The sequence below is a fragment of the Morone saxatilis genome, unplaced genomic scaffold, assembly GCF_004916995.1.
Source record: "Morone saxatilis isolate NCDOM2014 unplaced genomic scaffold, NCSU_SB_2.0 Contig7, whole genome shotgun sequence".
Taxonomy (NCBI): domain Eukaryota; kingdom Metazoa; phylum Chordata; class Actinopteri; family Moronidae; genus Morone; species Morone saxatilis.
In genome coordinates this window covers 2,070,469-2,079,230 of record NW_023340246.1, presented here as the reverse complement: position 1 = coordinate 2,079,230, position 8,762 = coordinate 2,070,469, and positions in this window count along the sequence as shown.

Genomic DNA, 8,762 nt, shown 5'->3' with positions numbered 1-8,762 from the left:
GCTACAGCAGTCAGGAGCTTTATGCTACACATTTTCAATACAGACCTATCATCCAGTATTTTGTACACCAGTGTCTTTTGTTGATGTATCAGATTCAGAACAACATTCCTAGGAAATCTGTCATTGGATGATTCTGCAGCGCAGGACTTCCACGTAGTGCCAATAATTTAAGTAGTGTGGCGCGATTTACAGTGGCTTTATCATAGTTTGCCATAACCATGTACCTTTCCTAACCTGAACCACATCACATTTGCTACATGCAAAAAATTATTATTATTATAATAAATGGGGTCCATAGTCAATATTCTGTACGGTTATTTGATTTAATTCTACACAGAGTGGCATAATCATAAGAGCACTGGCTAATGTATAGCAAAGACACCTGCCAGCATCAATGTATAGACAGTAAATTGATAAAGATGTTGATGTTACAAAAGCAAAGGTTACATAAATGTTATAAGAATGTTGCCAAGTAACTTAAAACCCCTCTGTGTAGGATTAGGACATTTCTGTCCAACTTGGCCAACTCCAATACATACTCAGAATACTATAAATTACCTTATAAGCAAAAAACCATGTCCCAAGAATAAATAATCTTAAACCAAATCATTCTTCCCATGTGGGGCCTATCACAGCTGTATTACACCATAATATTATAAAAAGAATGGCACAATCTCCAGTTTACAACAATAAGAATAAGAAGAATACGAATAAGAATGCTGCAGCATCTGCCTGCTGATGCTTTAAACTTTAAGGAATAGTTGGACATTTTCAGAAAAAACACAGCTAAGCTAGCTTAGCACAAGCTGAGACTTAGTGGCCCTGGTCAAGAAATAATTCGGCACGTATTCCCTGGATATTGTCACCTCTGAGCAGAGAGGCTGGCTGTTTTCCCCGTTTCCATGCTTTGTCTTATGCTAAGCTGGAAGCATAACCAGGCTGGCTCTCGGTAAGAAAGCAAATAAGCAGACATCCCAAAACTATTCCTTCAAAACAACACCTGCCTGAAAGTAAATGAAAAGGCCATACAGTCCTAAAAACAAGCTTGCAGCAGATAAGGATTTTGTAAAACACACAATATCTAAAAAGTACTGCCTTACTTAAGAACAAACTTGAATGCATTTAACTACAGGCAATTAGTCATTCAAAGAGTGTCAGTGAGGTCTCAAAGAGCAGGAGTGCCAAATTAATCAAGATGCAGAGGTTAGACAATTGTTGCTTCTAAAGCCATTAGCATCACCTCAAGTAATCAGTGTTCCTCCCACTCTACATGCTGCATACTTCATATTGCTAATAATTAACATTAATGAAGTGACCTGCAGACCCACCACCTACAACACTTGACCCATACCACCATTTGATATAAAACATGCTGGGTACTTGAGAGTTTATTTGCTGGATTTTGTGGGGAGGGAGCAAAAAGTGCGGGGAAAGATCCATTATTTTTTACTTTTACAATTCACTGTGTGAGTGGCTGGTTGTGTCTCATTCCACACCGCCTGTTCTTATCCTCATGTACGTTGGGTCATTTATCCGATCAAGCAGAAGTTGAACATGTCAGTTTTAAGGCATTGAAAAGACAGGTAAGTATGGCCACAAAGACAGCGTGTAGTTGGGCAATGTCTTCATTACAGTGTCGCCTGCCTCTGAATCCCCTCTCTGCCTCATTTCTGGATGGGGTCAGAAATGATTTCATGCTTATTTTGGCTAAGCCCCTATTCCATAAAGTATTTGAAATACATCAAGTTAAGCTTCTTCCAATAAGCAACAAAAAAAAAAAAAAAACACCCCGGTTGAAATGTTTAAGCGGTTGTAACAAAAATAAATGAAGTTCATTAAAAATGGAAATCTCGCAGAGGATTAGTGAGGGAGAGCTGCTTGGCGCTGGTGGGACTTCTCTATGAAAACCCTGCTGCTCAGGATCAACACACAAAATGGTGTCAATGCTGTTAATTGCCCCCAAGTCCATGTCCCACAGTGTGGCTCTCAGCTGCCTCTCAGCTCTGTCTGCCTAATCTGCACATGGTGTTAATCAATGCCACTGCGATTTCCATAACAAGGCAAACTCTGTAACTATGTTTGCAAAGAGGATTTTACATTTGCTCCATTCCTTCGTTCACTGACTGAATGTCTGCTGATGCATAATTTGCTAGCTTTAGAGGAGCAGTTGTTCAATATTGTCAGGGAGGAACCTAAATTAAGTAACTCTAGTGTTGTTTTGGGACCACAGTTAGAGAAAATATACTCTTACGAAGTAAGAAACACATCTGTAATCCACTTTGGATAACAGGTTCTACATGAGAAGTTCTATATATAAATGTCCAGAATTTGTTTAGCCAAGGTTAGCACGAATAAAACTACTGGCTCTTTCAGTCTGCTAAGCTAGGCTAAATCTCTGTACCGCTTTTAAAATCATCTCATTCTTACATTTCTGATTCCACACGTATTCAATGAGAAATAAGTGTAAGTAAGAGAACCTTAGAGTTGTCAAAGAATAGGGATTGTTTCACTTTTGGTGGAGTGAGGCTTTTTACCTGCTTTGAGTCTTTCTGCTATGCTAGGCTAAAAACAACATGAATATATTGTAATTGATATTAATCTTATTTTATTAATCTATTCATAAAAGGCAGAATGTATCAACCAGGAGAAGTCCAAGAAGCTTACATTAGCACTTCTCCTGTTCATTTTAAAATCAGCTTGTGGGTTTAGTCATCATTCGCTCCAGCTAAGTGATACAGGCCAGAGAAAAACAGATGTGCTTGTCACCATATTATGAAGCAGGAGAAAAGGCATGACGAGGCCACTCGTCTGAAAGGAAGCTGCTGCAATATTCCGAAAGTCAAATAATTCATCCGATCCGGCCCGAGCCATTTGTCTGTGTCAGAGTTTATGTGATGCACCCAAACACTTTGCCTAGCCCCCCAACTTTCCTGTCGCCCATCCTTGAAAGCCAAATCAATCAAGCTTCCCCATGCAGGAAAGTGCCGAAATAAAGAGACAATGAAGTGGAATGAGCAAAAGCAGGATTGATAGCATTAAGAGGATTTGGGACAGCTTGTGAGGAATCTTCTGGGCTGTAGTTTTTTTTGGGGTGGAGTAGCACACTCCAGTCCACACTGCTGAATAGGAGGTATGCAGATAAATGGAGTCAAAGTGATGTAATCATATATTCAGGCCCTGGGAAGCAGTCAATGGCGCTGGTCTGATGGACGATTGCCTATCTTCATTTCTAGGAGCTAGAAAGACAAAAGGTCTGCTGCGTAACATAATCGATCATTTTTCTCTCCGCTCTCAAGGCTCTGACGAAGTACACATACAGATTGTTGAATGTTTTTATTTTAAATCACACTCGGGGTGAAGATTTCTTGAACTGACTTGTCCAATCTTCTCATATGCAGACAGAAATAGAAGATTGGCTGATGGATGCATAAACAAGATTTATTCTTGGCAATACTGTTATATCTCACTCAAAATCCAAACAAAGCTACAACATTTGATTTGATTTTATCTTCGATCGGGCCAGCTTGTGTCCCTACAGCGCATGCATGATGCAGAAACCTCCACAAACAGACACCAGTTTATTAATTTTACATCAAAGCACAAGCAGATGATATGAAACAGTAGCAGGTCTGTTAAAAGCAGATATCCACCCCTGCTCCTGACAATGTCATGTTCCGCTTATTCATCCAAGTTGAAGAGCAAGCTCTTTATATTCAAAGTCACAAAGAGCCGTGGCAGATTAGAAATTCCGAGTGCTTTCTTGGCCAGCTTTGCCAATGGTCATGGCAGCCCTCGAACACCGTTTGATAGACTCGGACATCTGGACCAATGTCAAAGAGTACTTGGCAAGGCAGATACTTTATTGTCCAGAGGTGAAAAGGGACATTTCTGGCTGTTGTTCAGGCATTTAATTTCTAGGAGAAACACAAGCATCTGTTGTCAAGTTCATTTTTCAAATTGGTAGAAGCTCATTAGCACTTTATAGAGAGACGGAGCAGTCAAAGCTCCGCGGGGATGCAGGGATGCTCTGTCAGGCTTTGAGATTTCGGACAAGATTTGATTCAGTAATGTTAATAATTACTTTGATGCTAATCAGGAAGACGAGAGAAAAATTCGGACTTTGAAGTTTAAGGTGGGTAAGAAATAGAATGATTTCACACCATTTTCTCCACTTAATGCACAATCTGGGCTTCTGACAAAACAAAGCTCGGCTATCGTCTGTCTCCTTCTCTGCACTAATCGACTTTTATCTGCGGGACTTTTTCCTTTGATCTCAGACAGTTAGCACCAGACTTCTCCTCAACATGAGCCTCTGACAAAATGGCTGAAGCATATGGCAACACAGTGGGATTCTGGGTAATTTAGCCCTCTTCACAACGATCACTCTGCATGAGAATGAAGCCCTGACAGAAGAGGTGAGGAAACTGGGCTCAGCTCACACTCGTGCTAAGAATATGGCCGTCATTGATGAACACTGACGAAGCCAGCTGAGTCCTACATCACAGTGGACATCTGTAAACACACCAAGCACACCTCTCATTATCCTATGAAGATCAATATTTTCTACACGGGCACCACTTTCTAATAAAGGGTTAATAATAATAGTAAAATAATAAAATCACTAGTTACAACATGTACAAACTATTTATTAACACTAAAAAAGCCCATCCCTTTATTAAGAAGAATGCTTCATTAATGTTAAATTATTTAATAATACTTTATAGATCAGCCATAAGCCATTAATAAGAACAAATCCTGGTTTAACAGTAGGGCTGAATTTTGGCAAGAATCTGTCGATACCATACGTATCACACTACATGGGTTACGATTTAATATACTGTGATACTGTATAGAAGGCGATTCTTTTTTTAATCTAATGTATTAAAGAAAACTGTATAAAGAACACACCACCATGTGAAAAAAAAGTTTAATCTAATTCTTTCAGATTCAGCCATCGGTGGTAATGTCACTAGTTAGCTTAGTTAGGTTTACTAATACTTTAGCAAACCTAGCTTTATGACTCTGTTTCATAGGCCTGTGTTGATATTGATATTTCCTTACACTTCTAGTTGCCAGGTTGTGAGAAATCCTATTGGAGTCCTTTAAGGTAATAGTGCTCTTATGAATGTTGATGATCCATTAATATAGAAGTTGTTAATAAATTGAGCGGATCCTTTGCAGTCCTTTTTGCACAAGGTAAGCCTTCCTGCTCAATCAGTCAATTCTAAATAGATCAGTTATAAGCTGTGAACAATTTTTGGGTTGTCAGATTGTGAAAAAAGAATAATAAAAAGAATAAATGTTGGTAACCCATTAATAAATGCATAATGAGCTGTTAATAAATTAATTTAGGATCGGACTCTCTGCAGCTGTTTTCTAGAAGGTATAAGTGGACCAGTCAGTCAATGCAGTTTTCGGGATTGCCAGGTCATAAAATTACTTTAGTTTGTGTTTAGACTTTCTGTTAGGTAATAATGCAATTATACATGTTATTCATCCAATAATAAATGTTTATAAGGTGTTAATAAATCAATTTAGATTTTTGCAGGCCTTTTCCAAAGCAATCCTATAAATCAGTCCTTTACAGATCAGATATATTAGCATAATTAATAATTAATAAATCTCTCGGACTGCTGTTTATCCTCTCTTTTTGGTCAAATTTATTATTTATCTATTTAAATAAAAATGTTGGCTATTTATTAATAAATGCTTAATAAAGCGTTAATAAATAGATTTTGGACGATCCAGCCCTTTTATGGTAATCAATGCTTTAAAATAATTCATAACAGAAGGTAGGTGGTGATACAGTCCAAACGCACTTTTAGGACTCCTGAAATGGAGTACAAACATGGCAAGGCCTTAGTGGCAAATAAAATAATAATAATAAATCAAATATTGTATTTTACCTATGTTCAAATTGTTGCTCAAATAAAAAGTGACAGCCCTATTAGAAAGTGGTATGGGGTATAATGACTCATTACTTACTTACTTACTTCATTAGTGTTCTGACAGTGATAACAAACAAAAGCACTAAGCAAAGACAAGAATTATGACCTCTGAGCAGATAGTGATTCTCCAAACACCCAGCCTGTGGAAGTTCAGTGGCCCGTGGATGGAGCAGGTGGCCACTGCCACACACTGAGGTAACAGCTTGACTCAGTTCTCAGAACCTGGGCAAGTGTCACCAGCTCTGGACAAATTACACTCAACTGCTCAACCTCAATGTCATCAGCCCCATTTAACCAGAGTGTCATCCAGAGACATTTTCACCAAGATGAATCCTATTTTGAAATGATGGATAAAAGTTTAATGATACAAGGCATTAAATGGGCTAATATAATTCCAATTAAAATGCAAAGATTTTGATCTTTAATTGAAGACGTGAGTAAAAGGAACGGATGCTCTAAATGTTTAAATAGAGCGGGATTGTGTGAGGGGGAGGAATTGTGGAAAAAAATAAAATTAGACTTTAGGCTTATTACTTCAACATTCATCAATCAGAGCATGAATCTTTGAAGCTGTGCTTAAATTACAAAGCATGGCTGTGCAACAGAAATAGTCCAGAGAGTGTGCGCTGAAGGGGAAAGTTACTACACAAGTGTTTACTCTTGTTCTGTATGCATGTACAATTTTGATGTACATAATAACAACAACAACAATAATAACAACAACAATAATAATAATAATAATAATAACAATAATAACAATAATATAATAATAATAATAATAGTAAGAATAAGGAGGTAAACACCAAAATAGCTGTTAAAAACAAAAAAGATCAATAACAATATGCTTGTAAAGTACTATAAAAAAGCAAGTATGTACGTATGGGCAGACACAAATATACACACACCAAGTTTTGGTCCCCATTCTTAGAATATATTGGTGTTAGACTAGCAGCCATTGTGGTGGATCACAGTTAGGAAACATAATATATATAAAAACATAACATAATGTGCTAATACATAACTGATTTTCTATGGGGTCGCACAGATTGCTTTTAGTTTGGGATGGTATACTATAACACTGTGACAGTCTTTGAGAAGGATGTGATTTCCATCTTTGTTTCTTGAACTCACGACTCATGTTTGTTTTGTACTTGTTTGTAAATCTGAGTGTTCAATAAAGATATTGACCATAGAAGTGGATACGGATGTTAATGACCCAATCTCTACAGGAGGTACATTCTAGAGTTTTACGGCATGGACAGCAAAAGCCCGATCCCCTAGGAACAGCATGAAGTTGTACTTTAATATGTTTATACTTGTACTCACTACAATATTGTAATTTTAACTAGTGCTCGACCTGTATGGTTTTTTCAATGGCCAATGCAGATATTTGGAGAGCAGGGCTGCTGATGGCTGATATATAATACCAATATCCAAACAAAGAAAAGTCATGTATAATTCTATTCTACGGACTAACATATATAGATTTTTTTGTCAATTCAATTGTTTTTATGTTTAATTACTTTTTGAAATCTCGGTTTTTATTGCATTTCCCATAATTTAAAAGTTTTGGTTATATTTTTCTGCTATTAGATAGGTTTGCACCTGTAATGTATGGTGTTGTATTTTGTGAAGCACCTTGTAACTCTAGTCTATTACTATAAGTTCATCAGCTCATAAATATATCTAACTGAGGCTTACTTGCACTTGATCCTAAGCAGAGATCAGGAAGAGGCAAGCAGGCGGCAGAGGCAAACAAATCCAAGAAAGGAACAGGTAAGCGGGCAAAAACCGAACACAGGCCGCCAAACAAGAGCAGACTGCTGTGGCTGTGATAGGTTTACTACACTGAGAGGCTGATAAGGGAGAATGAGGGACACGTGAAGCTGAGCTAAGCACAGATCCATCAAATGGGTCAAAGTATGAGGCCACAGTGCAGGGTTTCCTCAAAGTGAAACCCTCCCAACCACTTTCCTCAAGTGGTTGGGAGGGTTTCAGATCTTTTCAGATCATCATTTTTAAATACACAACTATTCTGGACTGTTACAATATAGATTTGTTAAGATATTTCTTTTTCTTGGTCCATTATTTCCATTGTGCAGGTCTTAGAGACATTTTATAATGTATTCCTATGGGCTGAAATAAGTAACCCGTAGGTTAAATTTAGGCTGAGTATGATCTCAGTGAGTTATGTCAAATGCTTGGTACCACTGGATTCAGAACAACTTCAGTTTGTGCTTTGATCCACTATTAACCTGATATTTAACACGATTAAAATGTGTACACACACAGAACATCCCATAATGCAATATTAAATGCTGCAATTGGTGCTAAATTACATCAATGATAATAATATTATGTATATATTGATTGATTGAACATTGAAAAAGGGTCCATTTTGAATAATGATGAAGTTAAAGCTAATAATGCAGAGTTCTTTTTCCTTAGAAGTATTTCTTCTGTAAGGTTCCAGACAAACTAGCAGACGCCCAGCAGTCTTTATTTGATCTTACCAGGCCCTGCCAGTCCTGTGCTCCTGGTTTTCCTTGAACAAAATGCTGCACCCCTACAAAGTGCAGATAATTAAATATAGAGGTATGAATGTCAGGTCAGAGCTACTGTGGATTTGTTAATGAATTCAAGGTTTCTGCTAGAAAGGAGCCTGCTTCATTTTCCACACTCATCTAACGCAGCGAGGCATTTATCGCAGCAACCAATCGATGCATGATGAAGATGTGGTGGTCAGGGCCTGGGAAGGGGGCTCAGGACTCCAGGTACAGGTCATTCATCTTGGAGAAGATGCTCCCACACTGG